Source organism: Sus scrofa, chromosome 15 (assembly GCF_054392235.1).
Source record: "Sus scrofa isolate SSC_HxYL_T2T_F1_AM1 chromosome 15, Sscrofa_HxYL_maternal_Yorkshire_Landrace_v2.0, whole genome shotgun sequence".
Classification (NCBI taxonomy): domain Eukaryota; kingdom Metazoa; phylum Chordata; class Mammalia; order Artiodactyla; family Suidae; genus Sus; species Sus scrofa.
The window spans coordinates 148,321,339-148,338,387 of NC_139397.1; the positions used below are offsets into that span (position 1 = coordinate 148,321,339).

At 48.4% G+C, this 17,049-nt stretch overlaps 1 protein-coding gene and 1 pseudogene across 1 annotated transcript in view; both read left to right on the forward strand.

The window, feature by feature from the left end:
• The window catches only part of UGT1A6 (UDP glucuronosyltransferase 1 family, polypeptide A6), a 72,939-nt gene that overhangs the window by 8,831 nt on the left and 47,059 nt on the right, over positions 1–17,049 (forward strand). The gene's annotated exons all lie outside the window — the stretch shown is intronic.
• LOC146396209 (UDP-glucuronosyltransferase 1A3 pseudogene) lies at positions 13,036–14,107 on the forward strand (annotated as a pseudogene).

A 17,049-nucleotide genomic window follows, 5' to 3' on the forward strand; every position in this document is an offset into this window, starting at 1 on the left:
CACCTGTCCCACATTTGTGGAATTAAATGAACACAGAAGTGTCTGTGAGAACTGTTTCTTACTTTTTAAGAACTAGAAAAATAGAACACACAGAAAGGTACATCAAATATATATGCGCATTTTAACAGATCTGACATGAGTATCCTGTAACAATCACTCCTGTCAAGAAATAGAGGCTGTCGGTGCCGACACCTATCCTGGGTACCTGCCCTCCATCATACCTATTCTATCCTTGTTCGGACTTCTATAATGATTACTTCCTTGTTTTCTTTATGGTTTTGCTGTCCAACTGTGCAACTCTAAATAATATAGATGAGTTTCATTTGTTCGGGTATTTTACATAAATAGAATCATACTGGATTTTTTTCTTGCTTCTCTTGCTCAACTTTATGTTTGAGAGATTCGTGTTATGTGTTCTGTCAAGCTATAGTTTGTGCATTTTCAGTACTGAGTAATATTCCACTATATGAACATGCCGCAATCCTATTTATCCATGCTGCCGTTGATGGACTTGGGCTCTATCCAGCTTTTGACTACTGTGGACAATGCTACAATGAACATTGCTTTACACTGCGTGGACTTCTTTAGAAGACATACCTAGAGGTGGAGCTGCTGTGTTTTAGGGTATATATAACTTTCATTTGAAAAGATAGAGAAACATTTTCCAAAGTGGTTGTGTCAAATTAAATTCCCCACCCACCTTGTAGGAGAGTTCCTGTTGCCTTTTATCCTTGCCCTCACTTAGCATTGTCAAGTTTTGAAATTTTTGCTAATCTGGTGAGTGTGTAATGATAGCTCGTAGTTTCACTTGGCATTTCCCTGAGTACTCAAAGTATTGGTTATCTATACAACTAACAAGTTTGAGGATCTTTTCGCATGTTTATTAGTCACTTAGATTCCTCTTCTGCCCATGCAAATCTCTCTTGCCCATTTTCACACAGGGCTATTCATCTTCTTGTAGAAGTTATTCATGTAATCTGGATGCTAATTCTTTAGCAGTTATTAGTGTTGCAAATACATTCTTTCACTCCGCATCTTGCTTTTTACTTTTATTTGAACAAACTACAATAAGCATCCTTGAACATGCCTCCTTGTGCCCTGTATGGGCATTTCCATATGGTAGATGCCGGGAAGTGGACTTGTTCCATCATGTAAATTTTAAATGTTAATAAGTATTAGCAATGATTTCTCCCTCCGGCACTGTGTCAGTGTAGACTTTTCTTCACATCCTCGCCCATACTTGTCCTCAGAGGTTAGGTTTTTGCCAACCCAATAGTTGAAAAGTTATCTTGAGTTCATTTTAACTTGTATTTCCCTCACTAATTGTTTATCTTTAAAAAAAAATTAAATCGTTTGACTAATGAAGACAAGAGCTGGAGTTGACCTCCCTCACTTAATAGAACTGATGCACCCTCAGATCACTAAGCTCTTTGGGCAACCCCACCATATTCAGGACTCAGTGTATTTGTTGGAAGCCTTTTTTTGTTGCTTGCAGTTTTATTGGCTCAAATACTGAGACATCTCAGGACATGCTGGTCAGGTGTGACTTGCTCCAGGGATCAAACCATGACACCAGGGCTCCTTTTTCATCTTTAATTCTTATGTTTGCTTCCTTGGTGACGATGTGCTTCTCAGGGTCATGATATCCAAGCATCTGGGGCTAGAGGCTGAGTCCTTTTCCCAGGATTCCTAGTGAAGTCCTCCTGCCTCATTGGCTCTCACGAAGTCACATGTCCATCTCTGCACTAATCACTGTGGCCAAAGGAATGAGATGTGCTAATTCAGGACTACCTTCCGTGTTCTACCCTGGAGCAGCTAGTGGAGCCTTATGTGAAGTACATATGAAAGTCTAGGAGAGGCCACTGGCAGGAGTCACTTCCTAATGACTTTCCACACCGGGCCCCCTCAAGATGTTTTCAATTTAGATGTCATATTTTTCAGGACTAGTTTATCTTAGAAATCTATTATTGTAGCGATTTCTCTGTGTCCTAATTTAAGTTTCTTTTTTAGAAATGTGGGTGGGCACTAAATAGAAATATCCCCAGGGATGGATGATCTGTCAACTTTTAAGTCAATCATTTTGGGTTTATCAACATTTTGTATTTGGACTTTCTGACTTTTGTTCTCTTTTAGGTATTTTTTCCCCCAATTGTGACACTTGTAGATACTTTTAAATTTAAACTTGAAATTTAAAAATTTTACCAGTATGCAAAAGAAATATTATCACATATGGGTCTTTCTCTATGAAGGTTTCTTAGATTAGATAGACTTTTCCATGGTTGATTTTGGTCTTTAATAGGTAAAGAAAGTTTTATTCTTTCATGAGTGAATTATATCTTTTCAATTTGTGCTATTTTTTTCAAAAAATTAATGCTATTGAGGTATTTTTTACATGTGATAAAATGCATCATTTTGATTGTATATTTCTGAGTTATAATAATTTTATATGCCCATGTAACTAACACCACAGTCAAGATACGGGACACATCCGCCACCCCAATAACTGGCCTTGTGTTCTATCCCAGTCAACCAACAATTCCTTAGGCATCAGGCAACCACTGAGCTGATATCTGCCTCTGAGATTAGAATCATCTTTTCTAGAGTTTCATCTGAATGGGATTATACAACTATGAATGGAAAAAAGCTGCTGTGAATAGTTAAGTACATGTGTTTGTGTGAATAAATGGTTTCACATTCCTTGTGTGAATACTTAGAAGTAGGATTGCTGGGTTGTATGGGAAGATATGTATAACTTTACAAGAAAAAGCCAAACTGTTTTCTAAAGTGACTGAATTATTTTACATTCCTGCCAATAATGTCATAGAATTCCAGTTGTCCCACATTCTTGCTGACACTTGATACTGTCCTTCAAAAAACATTTTAACCACCCCTATGTAGTAGAATGTCATCGTGGTTTTAATTTGCATTTCTTTAAGACTGATGAGGATGACTATCTTTTTATGTGCTTATTGATTGCATGCTTATCTTTTTTAAAAAAGTGCCCCTTCAAGGCTTCCTCTTACTATTATTGGGGTATTTGTCCTCCTATTTTTGAGTTGTAAGCGTTCCTCATATGTTCCATATACAAGTCCTTTGTCAGATGTATATATTTGCTGCTGTTTTATCCTGGTGTGTGGTTTATATTTTTATATTTTAAAAATAATATATTTCAAAGAGTGAAAGTTTTAGAAATTCCCACTGTGGTGCTGGGGGTTAAGGACCAGTGTTGCACAGTGTGGCTCAGATTCTCTCCCTGGTCTGGGAACTTCTATATGTTGCAGGTATGGAAGAAAAAAAAAAAAAAAAAGCAAAAGTTTTAAATTTTGATGAAGGTCCATTCATCTACTTTTATTAGTTTGTATTTTTTGTGTCCTAAGAAACTTTTGCCCACCCTAAGGTGTGAAGGTTTGGTCCTATGTCTTCTTCGAAAAGTTGAATAAGTTGAGTTTAGTTTTTTTGTTTGTTTGTTTTTGCTTTGGCCATGCCTGTGGCATGCGGAAGAACCTGGGCCAGGGATCGAACCCATGTGACCTGAGCCCCAGCAGGGACAACACCAGAGCCTCCATCCACTGAGCTAGCAGCGAACTCCTAAGGTCTTTGGTCTTTACGTTCCGCTTTAGGAGCGTGGCGGTGGGGACCACCACCTCTCGGGGAGCAGGCGCGAGAGCTGCCTCTTTGTACTTCTGGCCTTTCTTTCAATCGCCACCGTAAGCTGATGGTTCCAAGTCCGTCCGTGGAGTCCAGACCCCTCCTCTGCTCCAGACGCGTGAAGCCAACTGCCTCCAGCATATCCCCCTGCTGGTTCACAGGCACCAGGAACACATCCTCGCCCCCCACAGCCCTGCTTCTCCCCAGGGCCGCCGTCTCCGCGAAGGTCCAGAGGCCCAGCTCTCCCCAGGGGCTCCGGGTTCCAGAAGTGCAGATGGAGACCAGCTGACCCCAGTGTCTAAAGAAGATGCCACTGCACTGAGATGGGAGAGAGGCCCTCTGCAGGCCTGTTCCTGCCCTCCCCCAACCCTCATCCACATTTCAATGGGTTTGGGGGACGAGTCTGGGGGCCGAAGAGTTTCGCCCATCGCTAAGGACCCTTCTCGAGCGCCCTGTCTATGCACAGCTCCCCAGCCCAGACCATCCTCCCCTGGGCGGTGAGGGATGCCCCCTGCTGCCCTGCCACCTCCTTCTCTGGGCCCATCCTTTGCGTGCTGCACCCTTGCCGTGTGCGCCCCCTTGTGGATGCGTCCCGAACTGCGTCTCACATCTGTTCTGCCTCCAGGGTGGCTCTGCAGGTTTTTTTGTTTTTTCTTTTTTTTTCCTTTTCTTTTTTCTTTTTTATGGCTGCACCCACAGCATATAGAAGTTCCCAGGCTAGGGGTCGCATTGGAGCTACATCTGCTGGCCTTCGCCATGGCCACAGCGACGTGGGATCTGGGCCATGTCTGTGAACTACACCACAGCTCGTGGCAATGCCGGATCCCTGACTCACTGATCAAGGCCGGGGATCAAACCCACATCCTCATGGGTGCTAGCTGGGTTCATTTCTGCTACACCACAATGGGAACTCCAGCTGCTCTGCCCTTTGATTCAGGCCCTCGCCTCACACAGCCGCGAATAGGACAACTGGGGGTCCGGGCTGACCCCTCCGAATTATTCCCTACTTCTTTGCAAAAGGGATTTTGAAAGAAACACAAACGTGGCCAAGCCACACCAACTTCGGTGGCTGTCCCAGGCTTCAGGATGAAGCTCAGGCCTCCACCTAGCAGGCGAGGTCCCTGGAGAGCTGGTCCCTGTTGTAGGTTGACTTGTGCCCCATCAAAAATAACCATAAAAAAAAAATTAAAAAAAAGGTCTGCTGACGTTCTGACCCCCAGCCTCTCAGAATGTGAGCATGTATGGACATAGGGCATTTACAGAGGTAGTCCAGTTGAACGAGGTCCCTTGGGTGGGCCCTAATTCAATACGCCTGGTGTCCTTATGAAAAGGAGAGATTTGGCCCCAGCGATGGACATGCACAGAAGCAAGACAGGGGAAAGGCCCACAGAGGAAAGAGGGGCAAAGAGGGGTGCATCTCTGAGGCAAGGGGGACCAAGGGTGCAGGCAAACACCAGACGCTGGGAGAAGCAGGGGCAGATTCTCCTTGAGAGGCTTCAGAGGGACCGCGGCCTCACTGGCACTTGGATGTGGACTCTGCCTCCAGCAGGTGGGACAGTGAATCCCTGTAGCTCTAAGTCGCCCGGTGTGGGGTGCTTTGTTACAGCAGCCCTAGAGGTGAATGCAACCCTCCCCGCTGTCATCTCCTGCTCGCACAGGCTCCGTGAGGGTCCCAGGTGTACCCTCTCTCACCGGTAGGAGTGCCTCCTGCCATGTCCGTGCTTCTGGGCGGCGGCAGGTGGGGGCCACCAAAGCCCCAAGTGTGGCTCGCCCTCTTGCAAACAGTCATAAAAACGGGTGTGCAGGCTCAGGCATGCAGCGTTTCGCCCCTCGCTTGGCAGCATAAAATGGGCCTTGGACTTGGACCTCTTCCTGATCCAGAGCCACCTCGCCTATGCCAGCATCATCGCCTTGTGTGGGAATACGCCTCCCTGTTTCAGGTTCAGAAACTGCTCTTTCGCCCTTGATTGAAGTGTGGGCATCGTGTGGCCCTTGGCCTACCGTAGCGTTCAATTTGTCCTCTGCGGGGAGGGGATGGGGTGTTTCTACTGCTGCACAGGAGGGATGCAGGTAGACCAGTCGCCCTCCCTGGGCCATCAGGGGAGAGGGACTGGCCGTGGAGGACCAGCGCCCACTAGTGCAGTTGATCTTGCTCTTGCTCAGCCCCACTGCCCCCTGGGGTGGTGCTGGCTTCCTGGGGGTGATGGGCTGACTGAGTTGCCGGCCATTGTCTGGCCACATGGGCACAAATGTGACGCGGATAATCTCCCTGGTAAGAGGGAGGAGCTGGGGCAATGGGCAAGAGCAGCGTAGGAGGGTGGGTGCTAAAAGGGTGGGGAAATTCTCCCTGGTCCTTGGCCAGCTAGGGCTTCCATGCCATCCGCTGTCTCCTTCATCCCTTTCAGCCTCTGCTGCTTTGGCTGGCTCTCCAGTGTCTTCAGATAGCCTGAAAAAGGCCTCGCAAGGGGTTGTGATCCTTCTGTGTAGGAATGCTGGCCTGAGAGGAGCCACTCCTCTATCAGCAGCCAGAACTACTTCCAGGTGAATTAAAAACCATTTTGGGGGGTCCTATTACAAATCCCCGTGAGATTTTGCTTGGCTTTGCTTTAACTGTGCAGCTGAATTTGGGGCAAGATCAAGATTCTTACAGTGTTAAATATTCCCACCCAGGAGGTATGCCTCTGCATGCATTTATTCTGGCCTAGATTTGTATCTCTAATTGGAACAGAGAAAACACCACCAGGCTTTCCAGTCCCCTCAGTGCAGAAATGATAGGATTTAACCTGGGATGGTGTTGCAGGATTCTTGTACAGAGAGGCGGGATACTGAGGCTTTTTGCCAGGAAGCAGCGATTATTCGTGCCGGCACTGGCTCAGCAAATTGATATCCAAAGGCTGAACCCCGAATGCAGTGGGGCGTGGTCATTTGCACCCTCGCTTATCTTTTTCTTTTACACTTTGGTCCCTTTGTCCCCCTTAGAAGAGGACCTACATTCTGCAGTTCTGGTTGGATGGTCTGTGTTACAAAGTTGCACATGGATACTGATGACGTCTTGCTGCGGCAGAGGTACACACGTGCACACAGATGCTGGTTAGGCCATGTTGCCTTCCCTGTGTTCTGGGAGGGCCCTCACCCCATTCCCCCCTTTGATGCTTGGACCCCCCCTTTGGGGTCAGAGAGCCTCCTCTTGGTTTAGGGGCTTATAGTTCCACCACATCATTACATGTGTGGCAGTTTTTCTTTCAACCATGGCCTCAATGAGGCTGGAGACAGACCTTATAACTAGGGAGGCTAGACAGGATAGGATCAGGCCAGCCCCCCAAATTAAAAACACAACACGCATGAGGGTTTTGAATCCCCCAGAAGTTGAACCCCATCCCCCAAATAACTTTTTAAGAACCGCCTGTAACCTGATGATGTGGTCTAACATATAGATGGGAGTACGGTATCCGTAAGGCCCTTCCTCTGCCCAGGTGGCTGGCCCATCGTCATGGACTAGATGTTTAGGAGGCCATTCGTCATCTTTCCAGTTGCCAACTTGGAGGGCACCCCGTTTTCTCTGGGTCTCCCCATCCTCCTGTACTTGGATTCCCACGTGGTCCCCTGTGGCAAGTGGGAGCAGGAAGAAGGATGGACGAATAATCCCAGCACACAAGATCCTGACCAGTTTCGGGGAGGCGGGCTGTTCCCCCACAGTGTAGTCCAGCCAGGGCCCGCCATTCTGTGTCTGCATCGCCCTCACCCCAGGCCTTTTGCTACCTTTTCAGTCGGCCCGAGCGGCTTCCGCCAACCCTACGGCAAAGATTAAGGCGAGGATCCCAACAGCAGGCAGGGACAAGGGGTGACAGTGCATCACAGTAAGAACTGCAGTAGCAAACAAACCAGTCTATTCATCCCGTCGGGTGGCCCACCCCTCAAGCTTCTGCCTTGTGCAGATTAGTCAGCCTCCGGAGTGACTCAAGCAGGGCGGCCATCCTCAACGATCTCTGGAGTCCCAATTCACTTGCTCCAGATGGTCAGCTTGCATGGTGTAGATGGATCCGAAGTGCATCTTCAGCCTTGGGAAGCCGGTTTCACGCTGCTGTGGTGAATCCAAGGGACCACCTCAGCTACCTTCACTGCAGTGGGGGTGGATAAAATGACAGTGAATGGACCCTCGGGAGGGGCTTCAGGGGTTGGACATTCTACTTTTTTTTCTCCCCATGCAGCATCTCCTGGTTTAAAGGGGTGGGCGTCTGTGGTCAAGCTCGCAGGTGGGTGTTCCCTAGCCCAATGCTGTATGGTGGTTAGGGTTGAGCCAAGCGCTTGTATCTGCTGCTTCATGGTAGTACTGCCCAGTTCCTTCAGATCACCTGGCATGCCCCTGATAATGGGAGGGGGGCATCTGCAAAGCATCTCATAAGGGGAGAACCCTGGCTGTCTGGTAGGGCTGGACCTAATTCTCAGCAGAGCCGTTGGCAACAGTGGGTCCCAGTGTGGTGGGTCTCCTGAGACAGGTTACCTGGTTGCAGTGTCAGAGTTCAGTTCATTCGCTCCACCTTCCCGGAGCTCTGGGGACGACATGTCCTGTGAAACTGCCAGGTGATCTTCGCCCCCTTGCCATCAATCGCACCACCGTAGCCATGAACGCTGGCCCATTATCCGATCCCATGGTGATTAGCATTCCAAATCGGGGAACGATTTCCTTTAGGAGAAATCAGGCCACGTTGTGTGCCTTCTCCGTGCGAGTAGGGCAGGCCTCTACCCAGCCTGAGGCTGTACACACAAAGGCTAGCAGATATTTACAGTCTCGGACTCGGGAAGCTCAGGGAAGGTCACAGCTCTATTTTTAAATGGGGCCCCTCCAACACGCTAAACTTCAGAGGTGGCCTTAGGTCTCTGCCATGGCCTCTCTAGGACTGTAGAGGCACCACTCTTCTTCTTGGGGGACCATGAGAGTCATGAGTTTTGCTCCTGGTGTTCCTAGGGTTAGGGCTGCTTGGCTGTGGGAGCCGAAAGTTATCTGGGCCTGTAGTTTTCCCAATAAGTCCCGATGCATCAAAGCCACAGGACCGTCAGGGAGGCATAGGAATTCATGAGCGACTTCCTGGCGGCCTAAGTTGCATCGTCGGGGCAGTAAGAAAGGAGGAGGGGTTTGGTCACCAGTGGCTCCCAAATAGTGGCTTGTCTCTGTGAGAGGGGGGCCCACGGGTTGGGTCGCCATAGAAAGTTCTGCCCCAGGGTCTACCATAAAGTCAGTGGGCCGGCCCCATGTGGTCATTTGGATCATGGGCTTCTTTTTATTTTATTTTATTTTTATTATTTGTAGAACTGCACCCAGGGCATATGGAGGTTCCCAGGCTAGGGGTCCAATTGGAGCTGTAGCCGCCAGCCTATACCAGAGCCACAACAAGCGGGATCCGAGCCACATCTTTGACTTACATCACAGTGCATGATGTAACCCACTGAGCGGGGCCAGGAATGGAACCCACAACCTCATGGTTCCTCATAGGATTCCTTAACCACTGAGCCACGACGGGAACTCCCTGGACCATGGGCTTCTGGGGACCTAACAGTACAGAGCCCCGTCTGTCCTAGTCTTCCTCATAGTTTCCCATGGCAGCCAGACCAACAAGGTTGTCTTCAGGGGCCTCGTATGGTCGCTGCACTGGTTGGTATCTTCCTTCAATCACCCGGCCCCTCCTCTTTCACCAGGGAGCTGGGTAATAATTCTCTGACCACTGGGGGCACTCGTTCTTCCAGTGACCTTCCGGGCGGAAGTGAGCACATTGATTTTGTGCCACTCTCATCCCTGGGCGAGGTGGCCCCTCTTGTTGGTTTCTTCTCTAACCTTGGCCCTGGCCCCTTGGGGCACCTCTCTGGGAGTGTCCCGATTGATCCATCAGGGCGGCGGTAAGCAGATCTGCCTTCTTTTTCATTTTCTGGTCTGCTTCTCATCATGCCTCTTGGTCTCAGTTGACAATATCTTCGTTGCAACCTCCAACAGTTGGCCGGCATTCATTCCAGCGAAGCCCTCCAGCTTTTGTAGCTCATGTCAGGGGTCTCCCTGGGCCTGGCCAATAAAGGCTGCATTAACCATCCATTGCTTCTCTGCGGCTTCTGGGTCGAAGGGAGTGTTAAGGCAGAACACTCTGCATAATCTCTCATAAAATTGGCTTGGGCTCCCTTCTGGTCCCTGGAGCACCTTGGAGGTTTGCTCATGTTCATAGCCTTTTTCCCTCCCTCTTTCATGCTGCTTAAAAGAGCCTCTTGGTGGAGTTCCCGTCGTGGCGCAGTGGTTAACGAATCCGACTAGGAACCATGAGGTTGCGGGTTCGGTCCCTGCCCTTGCTCAGTGGGTTAACGATCTGGCGTTGCCGTGAGCTGTGGTGTAGGTTGCAGACGCGGCTCAGATCCCGTGTGGCTGTGGCTCTGGCGTAGGCCGGTGGCTACAGCTCCGATTCAACCCCTAGCCTGGGAACCTCCATATGCCGCGGGAGCGGCCCAAGAACCAAGAGATAGCAACAACAACAACAACAAAAAGACAAAAGGACAAAAAAAAAAGAGCCTCTTGGTAGCGCTCGACCATTTGAAATTCCCGGGGATCATTGGGTCTGGTTGGGGATTTTTCTCTGGGACCTTGCTCTGGGCAGAAGCCTGTGCAGTCACTGTCCCTGCCAGGGCGTGTTTCTCCTCACTATTTTAAAGTGGCCTGAGGAATTTGGTGGCTTTCTTCAGTGCTAAACAGAGTCAAGAGTAGCTGGCCGCAATCAGTCCAGGTGGGCTTGCGGGGCTAGATGATGGATGGCATTAGATCAGTCATAGCCTGAGCTTTCTCCATGAATGAGGGAGTATGGGTCTTCTAGTTCAGGGGCTCAGTGATGGTAAAAGGCTGATATATGCAGGTATGTTGGCCCTCTTGTATTTGACCTTTCTGATCATAGTAGAGGGGCCCCCAAGTTTCCCTCAGTGGCATTTGTAAGGCACCTCGGTGCCTGTGAGGAGGGGGACTGCCAGCCGGGTCCTCCTGGTACCTCTTAGCACTGGTGGGATGGTAAAAACCCCAACGTCAGGTCAGGATCTCTCCAAAGAGAGCCACCGTAAGCCATATGAGGATTGCCATGGAACTGCGGGTCAGAACTCCACACGCGCTTCGGCCCTTGGTCGAGTCCGACCTCTCCTGTTGTCGGTCTCATTCACTCACAGTCACACAATGTCTCCAACCCGCTGGCCAGCGCCTTAGAGTTGTGGTTTTGTCTCCTGTGAGACGACCTGGGCAACTCTGGGAGGGGATCAGGCTCTCCTTCTGCCTTTCAGGGCCAGCTGACTAAACTGAACCAAGGTCCTTACCAGTCTGGCGGACGGTGCTCCCTTGATGGGTCCTGGGCCTTGCCGGATTCCGCTGTGCTCTCAGGGTCCTTGCCCCAGCACGCCGGGAGGGCTAGTCCACTATGGATCAATTGGTCCACTGGTGCCAGGCAAGGTCACCTCTCCTGGAAACCCAGGGGTCATATCCTAGCAACAAGGGAGGTGAAACCACTGTCTCTGAATCCTGGCCTAACCCCCAAGAAATGTTGCAGGATTCTCATACCGAGAGATGGGACACCGAGGCTTTTTGCCAGGAAGCAGCATTTATTTGTGCTGGCACTGGCTCAGTGGATTCACGTCCAAATGCTGAACCCTGAATGCAGTGGGGTGCTGTTGTATACACCCTTGGTTATTTTTTTCTTTTACACTTTGGTCCCTTTGTCCCCCTTAGAAGAGAACATACATTCTGCAGTTCTGGTTGGATGGTCTGTGTTACAAAGTTGCACATGGATACTGATGACGTCTTGCTGCGGCAGAGGTACACACGTGCACACAGATGCTGGTTAGGCCATGTTGCCTTCCCTTTGCTCTGGGAGGGCCCTTCCCACAGCAGAGGACAGAAACTGAGCCTTGAGGAAACCATGCAGTTATGTGGCCAGGGCAGAAAGCAGATCCAGAAAAAGAGGGCACAGATGTTGCTGTGGGAGAACCAGGATCCCGGGCTCACGGCCTATGAGGATGGTGAAACCAAGTGCTCCCTTGCACAGTGGCAGCTGGTGGGACACAGGCAGCATCTCAGCACACACGCACTTGCCCAGTGGTGGTGTCTGTGGTCAGTGTGGATCCTTAAGGGGGTAACTTTCTCCCAAAGGGAAACCTCAGCCTTGCCAGTCATGTGGCCCAGGACCGGATACCGCTCTGGCGGAAGCCATGGGTGCAGAAGGGAGTGTGCTCAGCGAGAGAGACAGCTGGGCAGCCCAGGAGCCCTCCCACATGGTGCCCAGGGCAGACAGGCTGGGGAGATATCAGCATCTTGCTGAGCACACATGGTCATGGGCATCACTCTCTGAAGCAGGGCCAGTCTCACAAGCACATGCAACCCAAGCAGTTGCGCAGGACTCTGCTGTTGAAGGGTCCTACAAGCCACGTGGCCCCACTGCTCTGCAAGAATCTGTCCTTATCAGGATGTAGGACTCTACGTGACTTTGGAGAAAAATCTGAACAGAAACTCTAGGTTCCTGTAAGGGCCCAGATTAATGTACACCCCGGTCCCTACACAGAGTAGCAGAAGACTGGAGCCTTTAGCATTCAGAAGAGGAATTCAGAGAGCCTGCTCTGAGGCCAGGGATGGCTCCCTCCCGTCCCATGGTGAGCAGGCCCTGGGGGATGGTGCACTCTGACCCCGCCGTGTCCTTGCTGAGGGTTTCCTTGCCCATTGATGCTTTTGATGACAGCAATTCTTCTTCCATGAGGTAGACAGGGATTCTCAACCACCCCTTCTGCTGTCTTCATCAAGGATCCTTCCAGATAGTTCCCCATCGGACACCTGCTTCCATAGACCCTCCCATGCACACTGGAAGAGCTGCCCTGGTGTGGAACAGGAACACAATGGACAGGGGGCCTCCCCTCCCTGCTGAGAGAAGCATGTTGGAGCAATGTCATATACCTTCCTGACAGTGCCCCGTGCTTACCTGTGAATGAGGGGAAGGAGTTTTAAGAGTTATCAGATAAGGTCCCAGCCAGCAGAGAGGTCCTGGTTGGGGACTGGGGTATAGGTAAGCCATCCGAGTTCAGTCACAGCCCCAGAGATCAGAGCTCATTCCAGGGTAGGAAGTGATCCAAGGGCATAAGCATGCAGAGCCTTGCTTTGGAGTTGGATACAAACCAAGAGAGTGAACTAGAATGCTCTCTGGAGGGAGCAGCAGAGTCAAATGAGTTCTTTGAAGATAAAGGGGACTGGTCTTTTCCCTGGGTGAAAGCAGACATAATGAAACATAGGGATGGATTTATCCTGTAATGATTAATGTAAGGAGGGCACACTGCCTGCCAATTACGTGCCGTTTTGCTTAAGTGCCTTAACGATAAGATAAGAAAGAAAAGACATATAGAAGGCACAGGCTGACCTGGAAGCCAGTTGTTTGCGGCTTCTGCTGAGATGGCCATGGGATTCCAGGCTCCCCTGCCGATGCTCGCTGGACTGCTGCTCTGCCTGTGCGTGGTCGTACCCTGGGCCGAGGGTGGGAAGGTGCTCGTGGTCCCCATGGAGGGCAGCCACTGGCTCAGCATGAGGAAGGCCGTGCAGGAGCTCCATGCCAGAGGCCACCAAGCAGTGGTCCTTTCGCCAGAGGTGAACATGCACATCAAGGCAGAGGACTTTTTCACTGTGCAAAGCTATGCCATTCCCTACACCCAGGACGAATTTGATGACCTCATGGTGGGCCATTTTCATCTGCTTTTTGAAAAAGTAAATTTTCTAACAATGTTTTGGACGACGATGGTATCTTTGAAAAAAGTGTTTTTGATGTTTGAAAGGTCTTGTGAGGAGCTATTAAATAACAAGGACCTGATCAGGGACCTGAACGCCAGTTCCTTCGACGTGGTTTTAACGGATCCTGTCTACCCCTGCGGGGCCGTGCTGGCTAAGTACCTGTCCATTCCTGCTGTGTTCTTTTTGCGCTCTCTTCCGTGTGACATAGATTTTGAGGGCACAGCATGCCCAAACCCTTTCTCGTATGTTCCGAGATTATTAACGATGAATTCAGACCACATGACATTCTTTCAAAGGGTCAAGAACATGCTCTACCCTCTGGCCCTGAGGTACATTTGCCATGTTTCTTTCACTCCTTATGGACAAATGGCTTCCAAGCTTCTGCAGAGAGAGGTGTCGCTGGTGGATGTCTTGAGCTCTGCATCCGTGTGGCTCTTCAGAGGAGACTTTGTGATGGATTACCCCCGGCCAATCATGCCCAACATGGTCTTCATTGGGGGTATAAACTGTGCCAACAGGAAGCCATTGTCTCAGGTCCGTATTGATGCGTTTCTTCGGTCAGTGTTTCAAGTGGGACACATTCAAAACCCCCTTACTTCCAGGTGCTTACTTATCTACTGAGATTTCTAAAAATTTCTGCCTCTCATTCTCCTTCTAAGAGCCTTTGGTGAGATGAATTGTTAAAGTGCCTGCAGCAGTGTAGTAAAGGTTTCCAATGGCCATGGAGAGGAATGACAGTCGGGGTTGAAGGTCTGTAATCGGACTAACAAGGAAAGGTGCCATTCTACCAAGACTGTCCTTTTGCACCGGTTGTAGGATTTTCTCCAGCTAGGTAGGAGCAGAGAACTTGATCTGTGAGCCCAGCCCTCAGGGGTTTTTACTTGAGGGTGTTCATTGGAGGGATGAAAGACCGAGGTAATTAATTGCATTGGTTGACCCGAATGTGCTGAGTGATCTTGTGTTGGAAGGGATTGAGGTGTGGTCACAGGAGACCTACCACGCAAAGGAAGCAGAAGTTTCAGGGAGGTCGATTAAATTAAGTGGAAGTGAGACACTTCTGGAGAGAGAAGCTGGGGTCTCTGTGATGAGAGAAGGAAATAATTGAGTGCAGCTTTTCAGAGAAGGAGTTGTGCTGATGAGAAATCTTCTGACCAGGAGTTGGTGTCTGGAGTATGCTGTAGGGCTGTAGCAGAGTTGGATGGCATGTCAGATGGGTCTTCTACGTGGGACACGGAAGGCATCAAATGATGGTAGTGTGAGCTAGAGAGGTGATGCAACGGAGCCCATCAATGCAGTGAAGGTGGGGGCAGTGACCGTGAGAAGTGGGTCTCAAAGAGGAAAGTTTTGTAGGAGAGGCTGCCTACATTAGCAAACCTACCCCACCAGGAGCCACCACACCCCAAGTTTCCACGATGGGAACTACTGCTTTCCTCACCATTTCAGAGTCTTCTCACATTGAGCCTGAATATTTGGGTCCAATTGAAGTAGGCCTCCTAGGGACAGGATTTGTTTCGTAATCCACTAAGGGAGCCATCGTTTTTGCCCAGATAGGTCATATTCGCTGAATTTATATTAAATTCTATGACCTTAGATTTCATAGTTTTTACATCCTTACTTTTATATCTCTCTTTGTTAATATGTGTGTATGATGGCAAAGGACTCAAGCTTTTCAATTTTCTTTTTGGTTCACCCCACAAGGGATCTATTTTCCTCGGTTTTCTTCTTTCTTTATGCAACTCAGTTGTCCAATTATAAACTACACATGTTATCTGTTAGGTTTGTAAATAGTGAAAAGAAGGAAGGCATTTAAAAAGTAATCAGAACCCTTTTTTAGTTTTGCATGTGACTGTCCTCTGTAGAGTGAGCTGTGTTGGTTCGAGTCGTCACATCCATTTTTCTCGCTGAATGTCATTGGGTGGGTGATCTAACCACTCTGGCCTTGATAAATCACAGCGAAGACCCAATAGATATTGTCTATTTTCCTTACGTTGAAAGTGCGGAGCAGGACAAGGTTTGTCACCTAGAGGCACTCAGTTGTGTTTGTGCCAATTTATTTATTACAGGGAATGTGATGTACATGGAAATCCTCCAGTATTATACGTGATAAGCACACCATTATCATTTCTGTTCCACTAAATTGTGTTTTACTTTGGAATTTTGTCACTCTTATTTATTTGGTTTGGTTTACCCTTGGATGCGACTCCGTTAAGCATTTATGGCACATTTTCTCAAAGCATGAGACATTAAAGTCTAAATCTTTTAGATGTTTGTTTCTTCTCCTTCTTAAGATTTATGACAGGTGGAATCATTGTTTGGTCTTCTCAAAGAAATAAGTTTTGTACGGGCTTATTCTTTTTTATTGCTTCCATTTTCGATTTCATTGATTCAGCTTATTTTTTTTAATTAGTGGTTTCATCTTTCCTTTGGAGTTTTGATAATTGTTTTTCTACTTTCCTTAGGTAGACATTAAGCTCCTTTCTCTTTTCTTAACAAGGAAGACTTGAAGGTCATAAACAAAACATCTTCTAGATGTCTTAGGTTTGGGTATAAATCACTCCCATTTTCTTTCCTTTTTTGAATGTCACTCCAGACTTGTTTTCACTCACCACCATGTGCTGAGGGTTGCAAGTCCATCTGTGCAGTCCAGACCCCTCCTCTGCTCCGGACTTGTCAAGTCATCTGCCTTGAACACATCTCCCTGGTGTTTCACAGGCACCAGGAACACATGCTCCTCCCTCCCCACAGCCCCACTTCTCCCCAGGGCTCTGGTCTCCGTGAAGCTAACACCATCCTCCCAGAGGTGCAGCTCTCCCCAAGGGTTCCAGGTTCCAAGTACATATGTTGTAGCCTAACACATGATCTATCCTGGACTCTGAAGGAATGTGTAGGCTACTACTTTTGGGTGGAATGTTCTGTTAAGTCTAATAGGTCTAATGTGTTGTTTAGGGTCAGGGTTTCCATAGTTTTCTGTCTGAAGGACATGTCCATTCATGTATGTGGGGTTCAAAAGTACCCTACTATTGTTGTTTACTGATTACTGTCCACTTCTCCTTTCGTGTGTGCTAATATTTTCTTTTTATATTTAGGTGCTCCTATGTTGGGGCCATATATTTTTACAATGGTTACATTTTATTCCTGGATTGATCCCTCGATCATTAGGGAGTGTCCTTCTTTGTCTTTTGTCATGGTCTTTTTCTCAAAGTCTGTTTGGTCTGGTGTAAGAGTACAACCCCAGCTTTTTGATTTCTGTTTGCACGGAATACTTTTTCCATCCCTCCACTTTCAGTCTGCATGTGTCTTTAGATCTGAAGTGAAGACATGTCTAGGTCCTGTTTTTGTATCATTTTAGCTACTCTGTGTCTTTCTGTTGTAGCATTTAGTCCATGTACATTAACAGTAACTATTGATAGATGCATTCTCATCACCATTTTATTTGGAGTTTTTGTTAATAGTTCTTTTTTGTTCCTTCTCCTTTTGCTTTTCTCTAGTCATTTGAAGACTGACTTTGGTGTTATGGATGGGTTTCTTTCTCTTTTTCCGTATCACAGATTTTTGGTTTGTGGTTACCATGAGGATTCTATATAGCAGTCTGTATATATGTGATGGTCAGTTGTTGATCTCCTAAG